Source organism: Zonotrichia leucophrys, chromosome 2, assembly GCF_028769735.1.
Source record: "Zonotrichia leucophrys gambelii isolate GWCS_2022_RI chromosome 2, RI_Zleu_2.0, whole genome shotgun sequence".
Taxonomy (NCBI): domain Eukaryota; kingdom Metazoa; phylum Chordata; class Aves; order Passeriformes; family Passerellidae; genus Zonotrichia; species Zonotrichia leucophrys.
The window spans coordinates 45,487,510-45,510,106 of record NC_088171.1 but is presented as its reverse complement, the minus strand read 5'-3'; the positions used below and the strand labels follow the sequence as shown (position 1 = coordinate 45,510,106).

General features: G+C 40.4%; 1 protein-coding gene across 8 annotated transcripts in view; it reads right to left on the bottom strand.

The window, feature by feature from the left end:
- Positions 1-22,597, bottom strand: part of MYRIP (myosin VIIA and Rab interacting protein) — a 205,549-nt gene that overhangs the window by 57,260 nt on the left and 125,692 nt on the right. The window lies entirely within an intron of this gene.

Genomic DNA, 22,597 nt, shown 5'->3' with positions numbered 1-22,597 from the left:
AGAAGAGAGAACTTCTCTTATAGATACTAAAATAAAGGACTCACTCAAAAGAGAAATAAGAGCATTTTCACCTCATTTCAAAATCCTTTAATGCTGACCTATATTTTAAAGCTGTTTCCTGCAAAAGCGGTCCATGAGTCGAGAATAATGAAAGTCTGCGACAGTGCTAGCATTAAATTGTTGGAATGAAACACTTCCCTTATTAGCCTCAACAGAAAGTATGCAAGTTCTCTCTGTGAAATAAAAAATTCACACTTAAAGGATATTATTTGTCTAAATTTAAAGAAGCAGGACTGGTTGAAGCCATTTTTTGCTCTTTACGTGCAACAAAGACTGTTCTGTCTTTATTGAAAAATAGCTTTAAACACTAAGGACATTATTTATGTTATATAATATTGCCACGGATTTGAGTTGCATTTTGAAGTGCTTTTGGCAGAGGAAAATACTGTGATTTTAAAATTCTGTCTTATTAGAAAGTGTGAAAGCCAGGAAAATGCTTTTGATTTAACATTAAAACTTGAACAAGTACTATAAAGCCCGTCCTTTTTTAGTGCCATAATGTCTTTGTCTTAATCAAGCAGCACCATGAGAAGGGATAAGCCCATTAAAATCTTTACAATTTTTTTTCAATACACTTTTCATCTGAAGCACCCAAATAGTAAAGCTCTAGCCTTTCCTTCATGAAAAAAAGTATACCAGCTGTGTTGGGAAGTGGGGACATGAACCACCTCCCTCATTATCAGTGATGACCAGAAGACAATCACATGAAAGACATCACTCACACAGTACTTGAAACATAGGAGACTCTTTAGTATCTGATTTACCACTTTAATTCTTTTTTCTTCTAAAAAGTTGAGAGGTTTTACTTGGTCAAAAGGCAATATGAAGCTTCTGCAAGTACTTTTCTCTAAAAGGTAGAACCAATTTAATGTATATGACCTTAATCTCAATTCATAATACAAAGAAGTATTTTACAACAACATTTTTCCATGTTTTCATTTTCCCATGAACTCTGTGAGAAGTTTCCCCCCACAAGATGAACTAGTCACTTACTGAGCTGCAGTCTAGTTTCTTTAAGTCAGGAAGTGCTTCCTGAAATCTTACAAACACTTCATTTGTCAGAATGAACACAATCACTTGGATTTTCCTTGCTACTGACTTTCACTGGAAAATGAAGCCTCCTTTTTTAGGTTTTCGTACCTGCCTTAAGAGATCTTCCATAGTTTTGTGCTGACACTCAGACCAGTAAACTATTCTAGTCCCTCAAATGCCACCTTGTGCTTCTCCTACTGCGCCCATAACCTACTACAACATCCAGCCTTAGGTCACTCGAGATCTGCATTCAGCAAGTGATTCGTTTCACTCAGGAATGGAGCTGCTTTACAATTCTTGGACTTTCTACTTTTGCAGATGTGACAATTTTTTAAAATTAAGAAAATTTAAAAAGCCGATCAAACCCCCTCTTTGAAATACAGGACTATGCACGGGTCAGAACTGCTCATCTGTGGGAAGGCTCCAAAGCACAACACAACCGCATCAAACTTAAGAAATATTAGAAATGCAAATCGTCAGCAGAAGAGCAACATCAATGTTTAGTTTTCACTCTTTGAAAGCATTCCCTGGGCTCACTGAACTGCCTGGAGGATCAGCAGGAGCCAAGTGATGGAGGGGGTAGGAGCCAGGATAAGACTGACTACTGAGCTCTGTCAGAGCTGGGACACTGGTGGACATGACTCCCCAGAGCAGCCCTGCTCAGCCAGATGCTGGGCTGGAGAAAGAGCCGTGCTGCAGTTAAACATTCCTGCCTTTAACCCCGATTTTTCCCCACAGATGGGTGACTGCTGCTGTGGGACTGACATCCTTTGAAGCCTTGGTTCCTCCTGGGGAGCTGCACGTCCGTCTCCCCCTGGCTGCAGCAGTGCCACGTTATGCATCAGTGCTTGGGAAACTCCAGCTACTACAGACTAAGCTGTGACAGGCACGCTGCCTGCCACAGCCCCTGCCACGGGCTCTCTCCCTGTACTGACTCACACGCAATATGAAGCTCAAGGCCTTTGTTTCCATTTCCCAGCACAAAGTGGCCTCAACCTGGTGCCCCAAGAAACAATTAAGATTTAACCTGTCACTTCTTATTTACTAGTTTTGGAGTAAAATTGCTTCAAACTCAACATCCTGAACTATGGTTTCTCTGCCAATAGCAATATTTGCTTTTTCCTTTGGGCTGATACTTTAGAGCTTGTAATGTACTGCTTGTTATAAATTGTTGAATTAAAGGCTTTCAGTTTCTTTCAGTTTCAATGAAATCAAACCTACTTCCAGGTTCACCTTCATTCCCCTCAGAATGAATCATTATAACACATGAATATCGTACCAATGTTCAGTTTTTTAAAAATCAGACTTAAAGCCCCACATATATTGAGAAAGTTCAGCACCCCGAAGCCCTAAACAGGATCTTTGGCCAAGCTCATGTTATTTCAAGAGGGCACTTCCCTGATTGTTTTACATCTATCCCCTGCTTATGAAAGGCAGTTATTCACACAGGAAAAACAGTTCCTAATCATTTATCCCAGCAGACCATTGTTAACTCTTTGTGACACTTCCTTCCCAAGCCTTAAGATGAAATCATATTTATTTTCTTCTTGATGGCATTCTTCAGGTCACCCATCTCTCAAGAAGTGCTGTTCCAGAAAATGCCTTCTCCAATTATCCACAGCAAAGGACTGCACACAGATTACACTGTGACAGGTCAGAGTACAGCACACTGAGCCATGCAGGTGTGTCACAGGAAAGGCAACAGCAGGGCACAATGAATTCACTCTGTGCAGTCAGCAAAATCCAAGTAACAGCAGAGGGGAGACTCTCTTGAGTCAAAGCACCTACTCCAGAATGAAAACTGTCTACCCCACTGAAAACATCATCTGTCTTTCTCACAAGGGGAACAAAACAACTGTCCATGTCCCTGGCAGTGAAATCAAGACTTTCCTGTGCAGCAGACATGAACCTGGCCCAGTAACTATACTGCAGGCTACAGTAGGTTAATTATTCAGAGAGCTCAACCACCAGGACAGTACCAGATTTTTAGGTATTTCCTAAAAATCCACATTCTCCTAACCATTGAGAAGTTTGCTGCTTCAGTTTGAGTTTTTAAATTTTAACGTGGAACAACACATAGGAAATAACAAATTAAGGTTAGCAGAGAGGAAGTAACAATTTGTTTGTTTATGAAAGATAGCAATATATGCAACCCTCAAATTGGTCATTGTCTCCTTTACCTTTGAAATCAGCAGTCAAGAAGTTGGATGAGGGAAACAGAGTAGGTTTTACCCAGAAAACCTACATATACTTCATGAATGGAAGAAAGACAAAAACTTGTGACAAGTTCACCTAATGCTGGTTATTGAGGGAAGTATTAAAACCTCTACCACCCTGGCCCTTTAAACCAAGTCTCAGTGCCTTTCCAAAGAGACATGACAAGGACTGCTCACAGCAGCATGTGCCAAAGTGCAGGAATCACTTGCTGTGTTATGAAGCAGGCCACAGTAAGTGACTGCTGGTTCATAAAAATAAGATACTGAGTCATACTAGCTGAAATAAAAGGCTCACCTAGCCTTGTACTCCGTGTCTGGCCACTGGAAATGACATGAAAGAGATGGCAGGAAAGCTCCTGTAAGCAGAGACTCTGCCTTCAGCACACTCAGCACTGGTCAGTTCAGGATTCTGTGCTTGACACTACAGCAACCAAGGCCTCAAAAGACACATATGGATGGACTTATATTCCATAAATTTGGCTATACTTCACCTGAATCTCATCATACTTCTGGCCCATTCAAAGCTCTCTGACAATCAGAGTCTGCAGTTACTTGCCATACAGGGATGCTTTGCCTTTCTTCACTTTAACATCTACCTCCTAATTATCTGGATGCCCCATACATGCCCTGTCATGAGATGCTGCAGCAAAGCTGTGTAACACCATCAGGCAAAACTGGGGAGAAAGCTTTAGTGAAAATACAGGCATTGTAGAACAGCTGAGGAAAACCAGCAAGTAATGTGCTAGTTTCAAATTGAGTTAAAGTTTGTGTAGAATCACATTTCCCTCTACTGAGTAACATTTCAAAGCTCACTAAAAAAGCAGAAATATCTAAATATGTGGCATGCAAAATCCACTAACCCCTTCTCCATTCACAGATGTTTCTCTGTACCATAGGTTTTTCACTTATATGCCCAGTGGTAGACTGATCTAATCCACTCTGTGTTAAAATAAACCATGAGATTGCTGATCCTTAAACACATCATTAAATTATTGGACAGCAACCACTATGAAAAGATCAGAAGTCAAGCATGTGCCCTCTCACAGCCTTTTTGAAAACTAGAATGGAGAAGATACAGCACCTCTCATGATAAGAAAATCACAGATTTAGCCCATGTTTTATTAAATAAAAGAAAAAAAGAAAGATTGATATTTGTAATCTTTGTGCTAGTCTTTCCTCCAGTAGGAAAACAGACACAACAGTAGAACATGTCAGCGTTTAACTAAGCTATTTTGCCCTGTATTTTCCCTGTGAGGCTGTAGGTCAGGATTCCCTGGCTCACAAATAAATGTGTATTTGACATATTAACATGACCTGCTGCTCACAGAAAGCATGTTTTGTTTTAGGGTAACCCAAGTGAAATACAGATTTTGCAGCAGTTATTAAAGTCAATTTTTAAAAAGAAGAGGGTTTTCAAACCCAGTGGTTCACTGCAATTTAGCTGACTATAAACTCCAGGGGTGACAACATGATTGTGGAGAGCTAACAACAGTTACAGCAGTGACCTAAGAAGGGGAAGGACCTCTCTTCAGGCATCTACCAGCAGTAAAGGATGTAAGAGGCCACATCCAATACAGCTCCTGACATTATCTCAGCATGAGCTAATAAAAGTTTGCCATAACAACGTGCTTATAAGAATGTTTGCCATGTCTTACAGCCATTAGTGAATGTTCTTTCCCCATTTTTGCCCTGTAAAGTGAGCCTCAGTTAACTGATATTTATTTATTCAGAGCTGACTTGTGAACTGTAAAGTTCAAAAGGCTGCATTGCAGGGGAGCTTGCAGTAAAGTTACTGCTGCTTTCACGCCACTCTGGCAGGGCTCTAGGCCATAAAAGCAACGGGATCACATTGGTGCTCACCTTGCCCCCAAACATTATGAGCTATACCTCTATCACTCCCTGCAGATACACAGGCAGCCTGTTCATAATGACTGCTGATGCTGCAGAGCTCCTCAGCCATCCACCAATGTTTTCCTATCCTAATGCTGAAAGGTTTTCTTAACATTTAAGCTGAACCTTCCTTGTTTCTATTTAAACAAGACGGTTTAAGATGTTTGCTCTTTTCCTTTCTACTTTTTTTTTTTTAAGAAAAAAAGGCTAATGAATCCTGTTTCATCCCAGATCGTGTTTTCTAGTCATCCAGTCATTCCCACTGTTTCTCCCCCTGTGATGAATAAGAAAATACCCAAGTGGTCTGTATGGTTCTTTAAACACAGACCCAGAACAGATAATCGGAGGCCACACCAGCTCTCTTTCATGAACACCAAATATGACTGTGGGGATGTGACTCTGCACAGCGCAGTCCCAGTGGATGACATCCCACACTGAGAGCACCAGATATGCCACCCTGATCCTGAATCTGGGCTACACAACGCCCTGAGTCACTCATCCCTCAAAGTCCTACTGAGACTACAGCCACAGAAATTGCCAACTCTTTAGAAAGAGCTGGTCAAACTAAGTGAAGGCTACTTTCAATTCACTTTTTCTTTAAACCTGTATTTACATGGATGATGCTTTCTTAAATGAGGTTTAAAGTGTCTCTCACTGGCACTCAGTTGTTAGCACCTTGTTACTGATCAGCAAATGACTCTGCCACATAAGGGAACCATGAAGCCTGTCCCTCACAAGGAGCCTTATGGCCATATCCATAACACTACCAACTCCACCTGCAAAAAAAGCCCAGTTCTTCTCATCTGACTCTGGCTTTCACTTCTGGGTTGGTGTGCAATAATCCCCAGATGTTACTGCCAGCCACTGTAGATCATTCAGTGGCCAAAACCAGTCTGCAGTCCCCATCACCACAGGGGTAAATGCAAAGAGAGAACTTGCCCCCTTCTTTTCTCAGCCTTTCTAGGTGTTTCATTCAATGCCTGGAAGTTTCTTCCTTACCACACTGCCAAGTATTTCCCTCTTAAGTCTTTCATTAAAATGCAGATCTTTGCACAGCTCATTAATACTACCTGTCAACCCCCATGAAAATTAAGTAAGTAACCACTGGATATTTGAAACTGAGTGGAAACAAGTCCAAACCACTCTGTAAAAGCTGGAACACTCAGATACTGCACAAATGAAACATTCCACATGTTCGCTTCAAAGTGCTTTTTTCAGGAGTCATTCCCGACATTTGTATATGATCCATAGAATTTATGCATGATGCAAAAATCATAAAAATAAAAAATATTACCTCTGAAACAATTCTTCCCCCTTAAGTAATTTCACTCAGAAATTTAATTTAATGTAAAATTTTTGTTTTGTTTCTTTTTTCCCTCATCTTTATTTGCAATAAAATACATTTTTAATATCGCAGAATTTTTCAAAGGAAAGGAATTTTATATCCTGGCCATCTGGTACCAGATATTTTCCTAGGCAAATCATAAGAATTAATCAATACTGCATCATTAGTGAATTTATGACACTCCCAGGCACACAACATGTTAAAGCAAAAGGCAAATAAACATGAATCAAAACAAGTTATTACAGCTACATTGAACACACATTTATTGGCCATCCCTGTCATATTTGTTTCTACTTGCTACAATGCATCAGTCTAATTTTTATTTCAGATTTCTGAAAGGAGACACACAGAAAGAACAAAAATCCACACTGACAGTACCTCAAAATGAATGCATCCTGCTGCTTTTCTTAAGAAACAACAACAGCAACAGATACTCATAAATTCTCAATTGGAGAGACATTCGTTTCCTGGTGTGCTATTACTGCAAATTTATCCTTTGCACCTACCTACTGAAGTGAACAAAAATTCATACGGAAACCTTATGTAAATAAACTTCTGAATGCAGAGAGCAACATCAACACACCCTCAGGAACATCTGCTCATTGAACTTTACATTCATGCTACTGAAACAAAAGTTATTTATAGTCAAAATACAACTGAATATAAATGGCTAAGAATAAATGCACCATTCACCCATCCACATGAGAAATGTTTTCCATAACCACAGCAGATACCAAATGAAACTACAGAGCATAAAGTCACTTTGATTAGTTACTCAGATTACCTAAGTGAAGGCTTTTCTTGCTGTAAACTTCATTTTTAATCCACATATTCTTGAAAAACAGGTGAAGAACATTAAAAGTAAGGTCGATGAAGCATAAAAATTTTCACAAACAAGATACAAAATCTGCCCCATCAGAAAAAAACAGCAGAGGATAAACCATGCAAATTAATTCTGTAATCCTGATTAGAAAAATACGCAGGGCTTTTAATATAGAGCTCAAGAACACCAAAAAGATAACAATCCTCTGCTTGAAGGTCTGTTTCTGTTCTCATATTTGGAGAAAGCTGTGAACAAACAGCTGTGAAATGCCAGCAAAGATGAGAAGATTCATCACCACGCAAAATCAAAGAGAAAGCTGGGCTCATTGCAAGATTATTTAGGGAAGAAAGAAAGAAAGAAAGAAGGAAAAAAAAAGTGAAAAATAATTTAAAAAATATTTTGCTGGGGAGTGAAGAGATGCAATTTCAGTTCCTATCTTTTGTACTGGTTACCTCACCCCACAAGCCCAACTTCTGCTGGAGCAGGCTGCACTGCTGTTTTCCAGGAGCTGTGCACACAGTGACTCCACCAGCCCTTTGTGAGACGACACTCTTGTCGCTTTGCAGCTCCACAAGCCACAGAAAAGCTTCAGGAACACACTGGAGGCACTGCTGTGCTATCCAGCAGGAGCATGACACTTCCAAATCCTCCCATGCAGGTCCCTCGCTGGGAGGTGTAAGGAAAGTATTTCCTTGCTACCCACCCTCCTGTTGTGGTAGGAGGAAGAATTAGATGGAGTGATGTTGCACCCAGGACAGCAACTATCCAGAGAAGATTCAGGTGTTTATCCAGCAGTTCTAGCAAGGAGGTTCCCTTGAATTACAGTGAAAAATGGACAGAAGTAGAATAGCTGGCCAGCCCCAGGAGGTGGGCTCAGTCACTCACTGCACCTCAGCAGCTCTTCCCAAATGGAGCGAGGGCAAACCATCAGAGAGTATCTGCTGCTGAGCAGGGGTACTCTACTGCTGTGAGCATCCCAAGCATCCTGAATGTGCCTCCTAAGTTACTTACCACTCCATTTCTGCTTTTCTATCTGTTGTGCTACTTCTGCATGGAGCTCACTGATTAAACCTTTAAAAGACCCAGGGCATGACTGTTGGGATTTTTTTTTCTTTTATAATAATTTCTTTTCAAACCAACTCCACAGTCACTGCATTTAAAATGGTGAGGTTTTCTGGGCTGCACAGAAAATATTTTTAGTTAGAAGCTTTATTGTGCAAGCTGTCTAGCAGTCTGACAAAAGCTAAATTCCAGCTTACAGCTGAAAACCGTAGGAAAAATTCCAAAGCCTATATAAATTATACAAATGAGACTTTAATCCCAGCTGGCCTTACTAACAGGGGCTCTACATCTGGGCACACATATAAATGTACTTTTCATATGGGTTTTCGGTTACTTGAATAATGAAAAAAATGGAAAAAAAAAAAACAAACCAAACCCAAATCTCTGTTTTTATAAATGCTTGTATCAGAGTAATAAAAAACCAAGCACAAATTAGCCAGACTGTCAGAGAAATACAGCTGTTTCTCAAAACTGCTCCTGCTTCTGGGTAAAATTGATCAGCTGTCCAGAGGATTCACTTCCCTAACAGCAGAAATCTTCAAAGCCATACAATCCTCCTGCCTTCTCCAAGGCCAGCTTATTCTCATCTGCACAAGGCAGGGGGTATCCTCACGGGGCCACCCAGCTGTGAGAAGATGCATGTGATATCAGCAAGTTTGATCAACTAAGAAAAAATGGTAGGAACTAGAAGAATCAGCGCATGAACAGGAGGGATGGAAACAAGAGGAGCTGCAAAGCTGCCCTGGTCACGCACATGTTGATGCCAGTGTGCAGCGTCCCTTTGAGGCCCTTGGTGCCAGCCTTCAGCTGCTGGCAGCGAACTGAGCGGAAACATCAGAGCCCTCCTCAGCTACATCCACAAGGCTCAGCAGAGAAGAGCCCCTGCTTCACTCACAGAAGAAATCCACACCAAGAATTTCTGAGTTCCCATCAAACTGCAATTAATATCTCACAGATTAAGGATTTATGTTATTTGGCCCAGATGTCTCTTCCTGCTTTAACTGCATGAAGTATCACTACCACAGCTTTTCATGTTTGATTGAGGGAAACCAATAGAAGAATAAGAAAATCAAGTTCTAACATTTTTCCAATATATTACTTAAGCCCATAGTGAAGAAAAGGATTTAATGCAGAATTGCTGCATAGAGACACTTGTGTAGTTTCACCTGGCAGTGGCAGAGGAGGCCACACTGCAATAACAGGAGGTATCTTGGGCATCCCTCTTGTGTGTGGTGACCACAGGGAGAGATGGGGCCAACAGAAGCCATTTCTCATTTCTGAGGCATCATTTACTCTCACCTCTCTTCAAGGGAGACAGAATTTAGGCCAATTCTCAAGCAGAACTCCTCTCACAGAGAAGAGGAAATTGACAGCACTTTTTTGGGGAAGCGATCCTAGTCACTAGGATCACCCACTGAGCAGGCTGGTTGTAGTCTGAACTACCAGCTGCTAATACGTCTCATGACAGAGGCTGCCAAATGGCTGCTGAGCCCCAGTGGGTTGGAGACAGAGGGGGGAGCATGTCTGTCTACCCTCTACAGCTAAAGTAGATGCCTTAAAAACATGAAAATTTTCCTTCTTTGCATGTATGTGGCACTTTTGTGAGTCGCCATGGGTAACTCATGCTGCTCCCCCCTTTTTCTTGTCATCCTTTTTTCTCCATTCTTCTTCCTTTCCTTGGGGCAATGTGAAGGTAGGATAAATTATTTGCTTGCATAACTGAAGACAAACTTGCAGAGTACTAGGGCAGGCAGGCAGAAGGCAATGCATTAAGAATGTTCCCAATGTATGTGCTGGTTCATTAACAAACCAACCTTCTTTTAGGAGGTCAGACTACAAGAACTCACCAGGCCAGCAGAACCAAGGATATGAAATGTCCAGTATACATACTGCTTAAATTTTATGCCACAGAGGGTGCAATTCTGCATTTACCCTGTTACAAAGACAGTGCGGATGCTAAATTAATTTCCATTACACAAATACTCATGAGAAAATAGTTAAATGACTATTATTTAAGGATGTTCTTATGGATTGGGTGCACATATTTTCAACCAAAACAATTCTAAAATTATTTTGGACACAGAAAACCATTAAAAGAATCATATAATTGAGACACAGAACAGATTAGTCTTTAAGATGACAGATTAATCTATAAGGAGTACTATGGATACATTAAATCTGGTACCTGTAAAGAAAAGTGAAAACATAAAACCAATTATTTATTCTGGATATGAAACAAACTAATAAATACGGACTACTCAAGGGTGTTTCCCCTCCACTTTCCTTTAGTTATGATGAACTTTCATTAAAAAAATATTCTTTCTAATTTCCTTCATAAGCTCATTTTTGAAAAAGACTAGAGACCTCAGGAGTAGAAACACCAGGGAAGGAGGGAAAACACAAAAATCTGCAAAAAAATGCACATGACTTTGAGTTTCAAGATGGCAAAAAAGGTAATTCTTCTCCACCAGTCCCCAAAACTAAGAGGCTGTATTAATATAAAGTATCAGGAGTATCTATCTACTTTCGGCAAATTAAGTAAAATAATAAAAGGATCTACACGGACATTTGACTCCTAGAATGAATCATACCCTGAATAATGACAGGTTAGTAGTGCTGCTTTAAAATATTTGGGTATTATACATCTAATCCATCTCAATACTATTAAATAACACAATCTGAGATAATAACAACAAACACTCTGCAAGCTGCAACAATGGGATTACTCATTAAGTATACTGAAAACAAAAACACAGGTAGTGAAAAGAGATTTTCCAGAAAATGTCTAGAAACAGAGTTAAAACAAAGAACTTTAATAAATAGTAACCAAAGTATTTTTTTCAGGTCAGAGCCAGCTACTAATCCTGTGATACAACCTATGATCCAACTCCTAATTTTTTTAGAGGTTAACTCTGTAAGGGAAAAAGTGCAACAATTCCATGGTAGGTAAAGCAGCTAGTTAAAATATTTTACATAGACATTTTATATGGTTTTTTTACTACTCTTTGCAATCAATAACTATATACAATATACCACAGTAAGTTTGAAATAACTTACTACCTCATTGACAATAACACCATAATTTTAAAGCAATTAAGATCTCCAAAAGGCAGCCGACCAAAATCACAAGTAGTAAATAAAATAAAGGGCCAAATATGCTTTAAATTCACTGAAGCACCAAAAGACTTGCTTCCAGTTACTTTGGAAATCAATGAGAAAGGAATTAATATATCTTGACTCTAAGGTATTTTCCACTCAAGTTGACCACTCTCCAATTCTGAGCCAATAAACATTTGTCTTAAAACTCCATTTTCATATCAGCAATTTGTTCAGATTAGATATTTTACAGGAGATGCTTGTGTTGAAGAGAAAAGGAAACCAACACTCAAAATCTTCTCGCATGAAGAACTGTGAGTGAGATCAAAGGGTTGAATAAGAGAGTGTGACAATGCATGCAATCCCCTTCCAAATCCACTAGACAAGCAGCATATCTGAACTTGGAAACAGCCCTCAGCCAAGGATTTTGCAGATTGTTTAGTTAAGATATACAGCAAGAATTATTAATGGCTGAATACATGATGGCAGATGCAAATCTTGAAAAATGATCATCTGCATTAAGCCTACTTAGCACTGCTTCTGTTGCAACAGCTTCATTGCTGTGCTCCAAAATGTATCAGAGCAGTAAGACATTCCAATTTTACAGCCAGGGAGCCACAAACACATACTGTGTGTCCCAGCAAACTCCTGCCATACAAATCCCTTCATGCAAGGCTGTGTGCCCTGTGGCCCAAACACTGCCTTATGCTCAGAGGATTTGGGATGACACAGAAAAAGCTCCATGCCCACACTTACAGGCTTCTGTGTGGTTTCTCATGCTGCCTCATTCAGAAAAGATCATCATTCCCCAAGACAATAATTATCAATGGGGAAACATATTCTAGAAATGTTTTTGGTTACTGTGATCAAAAAAGCTTCATTTCCCAAGACACCAGAGTAGCAGGAGTCAGGTAAGCCTAGCTGAATGCTTTTAGTTATATTCCCTTTTTATAAACAAGACCATCACTCCGAGTTTGGGCTTATTGAAAATTACTGAATCCTAGGCTAACTGAAAGCTAGATAAAGTAGATTTCCGAAGAAAAGGGAACTGTTCTCCCTCCTGATACCACCCTCGGCTCCAATGTCACCTCTCAATCCACCTGTAGCATTTGCTTTGAGGAAAAGCTTTCATAATGAGTCTTTGATCCCGTTGGAAAATAACACTTGCAGAAATTTCTGTGTATCATTGATATCCAAATGTGTCTGCCACTGTGCCAGTAAAAATATACTTGGTAAATTAACATCAGGACTCTGCTTTAACCTTTGTATCACCGTGTGAATTCAGAACAAATCAGTCACTATAAGTCTTTGGCCATTACATGGGGATATGAGGATAGCAAATCACCACAAAAAAACTAAGTGAAGGTACTGACACTGTCATTTCAGACCATTCAGTACAGAAAAGAATTGGAATTTCCAGTCCCACTCTAAACAGTCTTTTCCAGACTCACCCACATGTGAGCTGCGAGGCACGGGAGGGAGCACACGGACACTCAGCACAGCACACGTGCCTTGCTGTGCAGCACCACAGCACTGCAGCAGCTCCACACACGCCACTCTGCAGCTACAGAAGGCACATGCAAGGCTTGCCAAGCCAAACTGCTGCAGCCATTATCACACCACTTAGCTGCGTTATGTTCCCTTCACTCAGGGCCTGCACTTAGTGGCTATTTAGCACAACTACGAAACTTAACTGGTAGAGGACCCAAGCTTTTCACGGGGGATTTAATTTCTGTTAAACAAACCTCTGACAACAAAGGAGCAATATGTGGCTGCCTTTGAAATTGAGTCACTTCAGTAGGAGGACAGGGAGAATGAAGAGAATATGGAAAGATTTTTCCAACATTAAGTCTTCAAACACATCATCACCCAATTTGTACGAATGCCAGCCACTGTTTTTGGCAGACTACATGGTGTCTTGTTGTATTCTACAGCCAATTTGTTGACTCTAATTAGCAATTTGGGAATAGAGTAACAAGAAAAGAGAAATAAAAAATTAGAGTACACAGTGCCAGTTACTATAGTGAGACACACACTCTTTCATTAGTATTTTTTTAATGCAGCTGTACATAGGTTGCTTCCAGCTGTTTCTTTAAAACCAGACATAAGCAGCTCCACAGAACAGAACAGCATTGTTTACACTGGAAAAGACCCCTAAGATCGCTGAGTCAAACTCCTAACCTGACACTGTCAAGTTCATCACTAAACCATATCCTTAAATGCCCCATCTTAAATACCATCAGGGATGGTGATTCAGCCACCTGGCAACCCTGGGCAACCTTCTTTCAGGGAGTCCTAGAGAGCAATGAAGTTTCCACTCAGCCTCCTTTTTCCCAGGGTAAGCAACCCTAGGTCCCTCAGGCTCTCTTCAGAAGACTTGTGCTCCAGACCCTTCCCCAGCTCTATTGCCCTTCTTTGGACACACTAACACCTCAAAGACTTGAGACTGTGAGGATTAAGTAAGGAAAAGACAAGAGGCACGTCTGTCTGGTTTTTCTTTTCTCTGTTGTACCCAACCTTCTTTCAGAGATATTTAGAAACAAAGTTCCAGCAGGTGGAATCTTTTCTGGAGTTTCCTATATACTGTTCATAATCCTTCCCTCCACAAACAGGTATTTTGTGGCCTTATGCCAAACTTCTCCTATTTGAGAGAAAGTAATTTTTGTCACAGCCAGAAAACGAATAGTTCATCACCTCTCTTCATCCACATAGATGGATGCAGGGACTCATGCTGACTGCAAATGGGCTGTTTTGGCTGAAGGGGAGAAGCAGTCGACCTCCCCTAATATCCTCAGCTGGCCATTGCTTCAATGAATGAACTTTCAGCTGGCAGCTATGACTCTCCTGAGGCTTTCCCAAAGCCCTGCCTGAGCTCGGGCAGCATTTGATTAAGCAGGAGCAGCAACCAGCTCCATGATCTCTCATGGCTCCACGGAAGCTCCTGTTTCTCTCAGAGTCTCAGGTGCAAGACCTGGGTACCCCTTCTCTTTGTGAGCTGTGGCTAGAGAGCCACTGAAGAAAAGCAGGCTCCGCTCCCCTTTATGGATCACAGGTAGCAGATGCCTCATACAGGAGCACACAAAAGCAAGTCTAAGCCTTAGCCTTCCTTCAGGTGTTTTTTGAAGAGCATTTTGCAACCTCTGTTCCCTTTACAGATGAAGAAGGTTCAGGATGGCAATCACAGAAGTATGAATCAATCCACCTAAAAAAGATGGATGAAGCACTTTGGTATGAACGTCCACCCCAAAAGGGTTTCTGAGCAACTTAACCACAGTCATACTGACATTTAGACCTTCCTCAATGTCCTGCAACATTTCCTCTTCACTGTCTTTACTGTCTAATGCCAAAATACTCTGACAGATGCAAAAATATAAAAGGAACAACCCTCCCTGCTTCCACCACTGCCTTTTCTCTACTCTTAAAACTCATGGTTTTTGTTTTTGGTAAAGACAGCTGCTATCACAGCTTTTGTTGCTGTCTGAGTGCAGAGAACTTGAAATAGCACAGGTGGCTGTAAGACACCCATTGGTGCTGAAGCCATTTTTCATAATTTCCATCTCAACAAAAGCAAACATATCTTAAACAGCTGCCTTTTACAGAAAAGCAGAGTGAGCCAAAAACTTGCAATGGCTTCGGTAAGAACTGCCATTAGAAAGTCACAGATAGAGGCTAGAGTGCTTACATGGCATTGATGAGCCCATTAAAAACCACAGAGAATGCACAAGTAATAAGAAATTCAACCGTACTTTTTATAGGAATATTTCAAATTTGTATTTTGAAAATATTGTCTCTTCCAAGTGAAAGATTATGTCTGATTTTGAAACGAACTCAGGACAGCTAGTGTCAGTTATTCAGTTAGCCCTGAATACTGTCTGTTAACTCTTTCAGGAAGAGAGTTTCCAAGGAGCATATTTCACAGAATCATAGAATTGTTGAGTTGTAAAAGACCTCTAAGACCACTAAGTCCAACCATTACATTAAAACATGAAAATTAGCATTTTCAAATTTTAGAATTTGATACAGAATTAGATACAGAAGAATTAGAATTCTTCTGTAGAATTAGATACAGAACACTCACAAAACTTGAGCAATTAAAGAGGCTATATAATTACTAGGAGCAGAGCTTTTCTCTCTTCTCCTACACTTTCCTTTCATCCTCTCCTCATAACTGTGTTAGTGTAGCAGCCTCACTGGCAAGCAAGAGCACTTCAGCCAGGGGAAGGCTAGCACATCCACCATCCACTGATAGCTGCACCCCTTGGGTGAGCTCACAGAGTTTTGGCATGTCTGACAGGTTGTCCAGCGGGTGACTGGCAGTGGCTGGTGTACAGCAAGTAGGCAGTGATCAGATGGTCTGTCTGAACAGGTAGTCTGCCTGTTTTGGCTGTCAAACTTCACTCCAGCCCAACCTGTGCAACAGCCCTCGCTGAGGCTGCCAGCCAGCCAGGATACCAACACAGCAGGAGCTGTGGCCTTGAGCTGGGTAGAAGAGAGGGGCCATGAAGCAGTACTGGAGTATCAATGCAAGGAAGTGTAATAGATGCAACCCCAACAAGCATGTGCTTATTGTGCACCCTATCCGAAAAGATTTAGGGCAAACCATAAAAGCCCTAAGTTTTCACTATTTGTCAGTGTCACCACAAGCTGTTGCAGTGTATTAGAGCTATTGAAAAAGATGGGAATATAATAAGCATCCATTCCCTGAAGGAGTAAACAAAGTGAGTGCCACAAACAATCATCTGAGTCTTGAGAAAATTTTGCATGCCTCTATGTGCCTGTTCTAAAAGCTCTGGTACTACAACATTTTTTTGAAAGATGACAAAGAAAATGGATTCCTTGTGCAAACAAGATATAGAAGTTTTACTCAAGGGGCGAAGAAACCCACTTTGTAAGATCTGCATTACCTTCTGCATATCTTGGGATTTCCTTGAACTCCTTCCCGACTCATGTTGATGCTTCTGCCTGGACCTATTTTCAGCCCTAACAGCAAGACTAACAAGGTCTAAGTGATGGGCACATGTTTTGGTAAAAGTCTAATACGGATTCTGAAGGCGAAGTGTCAGAATAGTGAGAAAGGGGAATTGGGTTCACCTGTGCTTGATTTCTTCCTTCATTCCCTCCCTCTCTTTGGTCTAATTCTTTGCTAGTCCAGCTCAGGAAGAGGTGCTCAAAAATCCCCAAAATCCTCCCTCAAAACAAAATGCCTGTTTGAAGTCTTACTTCTGTGCATTACACCCATTATGCCAAATTCACATCAACACTTTAGCCAACTAACACCCCAAGCCTAGCAAACCCTACTATAATTAAATGCCGCCTCCTGCCTTGGCTTCAACAGATGATTCTTCTGTGTCTGCCAATTCTTCTGGCTCTTGCTTCTCATCTACTGATACTTTCCTTACCTATCAAAAATCAAAGAAAATTTAAAAATGCAGATTATCCGATTAAAAAACTTTTCTTCACTTTAGGATAACTTAAATATTTTCACCTAAGACCTAAGGTGTAGGGCAATCATCAGCAGCTTGCTGGTGACACTTGGTGTGCTGGTGTGAGAGTTAACTGGCGGCGGCCAAGGAAACTGGCCACCCACTGCCCATATCAGACTGCCTAACTCACCTGCTGGAACAGAATGCCCCCCACTGCCAGTATGTTTGGTAGTGATCTTCAGAAATGCAGGACAAAAAAGTCTACCACAGGCAGCAAAGAACAAAAGAGATTTTATGTAAGTGTAGTCCAAGCTGAAAGGAGAAAATGCCACCAAAAATTTCTTCCTCACTCTTCTGAGAGAAAGGTGGATCAAATGCACTTGGTGCAGCACTGAATCTGCCAACTATCATGTTCAAAATATTATACAGGTTTATGTATTTCAGAAGGTTACAAAGAATGAGTGTCTTTGACAAGCTCATTACACATGCATTCACTATGAATTCTTGCAGGAAGAGAGCTATCATGGGAAACAACGTGCACATCTATTTGGTTAAACAAGAGGTCAGAGAGGAGTATCACAGAGACAGATAGGTTAATGATTGCCTCAGTTCATTAAATGTCATTTCCATGCTTTCTGTCAAAGTTCAGCCAGACTGTTCAGAATAGTATTGGGACCATAATTATTTCATGATATTTGATAGGAAGTGATTTGTAGCAGCAGCTTCTGAAATTAATTTCTAAATTGTCAGCTGACTCACTTGTATAGTTTGTGAGGCACTTGTGCTTTCAATAGTCATGAATAGATAAACCAAAGGTGCAGCTGGACTTTAAAGATAAAAACTGGGATTCTTCCTTATACATGTGGACCCAAGGAAAGTTAATGAGTCATAAATATACATGTGTAAAACAAGAAATGTTCTGTGTGACAGACAGCTCTCTGCCCCAAACACCAAAAGACAGAAAACAGATAATATTAAAGTAGTTTATTCCTAACACACACCTAAGGATTAAGAAACATGACCACAAGATTGCACGCTAAAATTTTGCAAGAGGAGTATAATAGACAATATTAAGCACTTTTTTTCTGTTCCACTTATTGCATTTTTATTGCAATCAGAATTTAAGACTGTGCTAGTTTATCCAACTTATATAAAGGTAAAAAGGAAATATTGAATTTGGAGTAAAGATTACTGCTTTACTCAAGAAAAATTTCAAAGCATTTGTTCTGAAAATCCTTCTTACAACAAGTAAATCTCTTTTATGTAGAAGAGGAGACATTTGGAAATAAACCTACAAGATTTCTGTAGAATAGAAATCATATCTTTACAGTCCTACAGATTAAAAGATATTTCTAATACCAAAGTTGTACATGTTTTGTTATTCCCAAAGCTTGGCTGTTTGGAATAGATGGGTCAGCTTTATTTTTTTACATAGCTGGTTTCTAGAACACCAGGATTATGTCCAAAATGAACAGATATATTACTTCATTAAAAAGTACCATAAAATCTCAGAACAAAAAACCACTCCAATTAAAAAAAAGAAAACCTACATATAGGCTGATCCTCTTTATTCTACATCAACATCTTTGTTAGCATCAACACTAATTTACATTTATCTTGGTGTCTTAATAATCAGAACTTCATTCCTGAGACTGCATATATTCCTCTGCCTCAGAAGACATTGCCATAGGTGCAAAATTCACTAAAAACTTTTACTGGAGCCTTTGATAAGTAAAAATGCACAAAAAGCTCTTGCAGAAGAATGGAAAAGTGACCACCAAATAACAAATTCCAAAAGCTGCCAGTCATGCAAGTTCCAGAGAGGGACGTTCTCAAGAAAACATGTTGAAATCTATGTTAAATAGCAGCAACTATTTAGAAAGGCGCACAGACCTGCAGTGGAGACACAAGGCTATTAGCACTCTCTACAGCAGTATCAGTAACCCAGAAATAAGAGTGGTGGCTATCCTTAGCCTGCAGTACAACAAGATCTAATGAATTCTTTATCACATGTCACACTCATTTACTAATCTTCACTAACAGTAACATTGTTTTTCATCTTCGGAATAAGATAGACAAAGTGCACACTGGTGTTTGATGCTGAATTTTCTGTTTCAAACCGAGTTGCTTTTGTACCAAAGTTATGTTGCTTGTCTTCTCTTGGTCTCAGGTCTACCACTTCTCCTCCATTATAATTTCAGACTTGCTCCCTTTCTTTTTACTGCCATTAGATCTGAGTTCCCCTGAGAACTGCAGTTACCAACTCAGCCCAACACGGACAGAGCTGCTGCCTGTGTACCAGGGCTCTTCACTGCGAGAAGCCAACTAGCCCAGGGCCTGCAGAAGCAGTGACATCTCTGACTTCAGCAAAACTCACCTACTATGCACCATTGATGTACAGCCCCTGGAAGCCCAGGATCATGGATTCTCAGGCATTCTCAGTGCTTCTGATGGATCAGCTGTCCCAAAGCTGGGCAAAACACAAGCAGGTTCACCAGGAAAAAAAACAAAGAACTTCAGCAGATACTTTCTGTCCCTTAACACTCTCCAGACTTGAAGTACTGTGCAGTGACAACAGGCTCTTCCTTTTTACTTTGCTCCTGCTGTCCACTGAGAGAGCATAACTTAAGCATGAGTGTGTTATTTTAGATATAAAATCTGGGGGCTCACCTTGGCCAGCAAGCTTTCAGCTGTAGTAATTTAACAACAATACGTTGGTATTGTTGTTTGTGGCCTTTCTACAGAAACAAAAAATATGAACGCACGTGCAAAGAGATAAATTTTGCACTACAGGACATCAGGCAGAAGCTGAATTCTCCAGGAACAAGAGTTCCCATAGAGTAATGGGAATGGAGAGATACCAGGTTACAAATGTTGCTGCATTGAGCCCTATGGAGTATGGCATAGTTTCTAGGTAAAGCATCAGACAAATCAACTGCATGCTTTTCTTCCAGCCTCCAAAACATACAGAATCCTTCAGCAGCATCAACACAAGCAGTCCCAAACAACCTGGTCATTTAGCACTTACATTTAAATCCTACAGAAATACTTAAGGAACAGAGATGCTAAAAGGAAAGAAAATATTTGAGTTTAGTGTCCTTAAACAATGATGTGCAAAAAGGGAAATCCCATCTCAGTTTGTTGACCGGTGTGTTAACAGGCACAAGTACATTCTCCCTCATGCTGCTGATTTACAAGTGTGTGGTGATGAAGCTGAAAGGGGCACAGATCCATTGCTCACATACACACATCTGCACCAAACAGAGCAACAAATCACCAACTGCAGCAGCACCGAAGGTCATTATGACACAGGGAGAAAGAAATTCACACTTGTTCCATCTATTACTCCTTCCTCCACCTATTACCCCGGTATCTGGCACTTGCTAAAAAACATGTGCCAGCAGATGCTAACAAAGGGATTAATCAGAGAAGCTTGTACCAGCACCAGGCCCTCTGGCTCATACACATTGTGTTGCCTCTACAGAAGACTGGTCAAGTCATTCACCAGCTCTGTATTACTGCTGGTGGAACAGGTGAAGGGATGGGAGACAAGCAAATCCACTACAAATGTGTTAGGCACAGTTTTTTATCAAATGACCCAGAGTAACAAGAGAATAAGAGGGATTATGAAAGTACAGACACTGCCACATGAGGGCGTTCTTGTGGTCCCCAATGATGAAAGAAGTAAATGAACTGAGGACTACTGACAGTGTACAATTCCTATTTTGCTGCCCGCAATACAATTTAGTGGAAGACTCCAGAGACAGGCTGAGCCAGAGATAAAAAGTGACATGAGGCAGCTGGTAAAGAAAGAGAAACAGACTCACTTCATTTTTTTTTGCACTTTTTCACCCCCAGATAAATGCAAACAGACTGATTGCTAAAGGCTTATCAAATGGGGCTTATTCTTCCAGTGGTACTACTTATTCCCCTGGAGAAGCAGAGAAGTTTTCTGCATGACTAAGGCTGTCTGGAAGCCCAGCTCCTCAGAGCCACACATGAATCACTTGACACCAAGGAGCATCTTCCTCCACTGGCCAGACATGGGCTGGCATGAATGTCAACTGAAACCCTGTCAGAAACCCCAAGGTAACTACACAAGCCTGAATTGCTGTTATTTCTCCTAATACTCCAGAAATTAAACAGGATGAAATCCTAGGCTCCTACACCAGGATTTAGGGGCTAATATGCCAGAACATCATTCAGTTGTTGCATTTCTCATATCTGACAAAACCAAGTTCCTTCAACTTCATAATAATTTATAGCCAAGCGATAAATATTTTGAGTAACAAGAGACAGTGAACAAATGATAAATAATTCTGATTAAAAGATGATCCAGTGAGCAAAGGGGCAATGATACCATCTTCCAGCATGGAAAAAATCAAGCCCTGTGAAGCAGCAGCAACATCTGTCACCAGCATCCATAAAACCTGTGGCTCCTACTTTGCCTCTGGATAAAAACCTCTTCAGGAATGGATGGTGCTGCTTTCCCTGACTTCAATTTGCTATCAGAAGTCAGGAAGTAATGGAGGATTTTAAGCGCACACATTCTCCTAGCTTATTTTTGCTTATTTTGCACAATCTTCTTGGAACAACCCCAGGAAGAACCAGGCCTTGAATGCAAGAATTGCACTGAACTGTATGTTACACTGGTAAAATACTGGTAAATTTAGTATTTTCTAATGCAAGACAACACTAAATGAATGCCTTAATGTTTTCCCAAAAAGGTAACTTCGATAAAGTTCATGAGCACTTTCAGCCACTAGGGATCTTTTGGTCATTGCTGAAAGCCTACTTCATAAACTCTATTTTGTCTAGCCAACCTCCTGTAACTTAGACATTCTTAATCTCTTCATTGCACTCCAAGTAATAGAAAGGAAACCTAATATCCGATAGACTATTTACCAAAATGTTGTTCTCATCTGGCATCATGGTTTTTGACAGAGACTGATTTTCTCACACAAAATGTATGTGATTAATTTATTTAACAAATCAAAAGAGAGGACATATCAATTTTCTAAGCAACTGTTCCCCAAAAGAAGTGTTACTTCTCCTTTCATCAAGAAATGATGACAGCCAAGGTAGAGCCAAAGCTATAGCAGCAGCTTGAGTGATACAGAAAAAGCAACAAGTATGCCAAGCTTGTTAGAAGCATTACAGTAAGAAAGTTAAAAATAGCCCCTTCTCTGCCCTAATGACAGAATCATGTTTGCTTACAAATTGCAAATCAGTGTCCATCCCTGATGTGATATTAAAACCAGCAATACTCCTCCCTCCCAAAAAAACACCCACAGGCTTGCAGACTGCCTCAGCAGATGGAGTTTCTAGACCCAGCCCTTTCTTTTAACTGGGGCTTATTAAAACAACAACATCTCTTTCTTCTTACCTGCTCTTATTAATTACATAAAAGGTTATGAAATACTGTGCTACAGAGGCCACACAAATATCTGAAACAGAATCTGTGTTTGTTCCCACTTCTCTTTAAATCTTCTTACTGGGATTTCCTTTTGTATGTAATATGATTAGTAGCTAGAAAATCTCAGCCTTGGCTTTCTCCCTGCACCCACTTGTTTGCTACAGAATTTGCCTGAGCTCTCTCTTACGGCTCCCATAATGCTTCCAGTCTGGTCAAGTTAGTAAGCTACTGAAG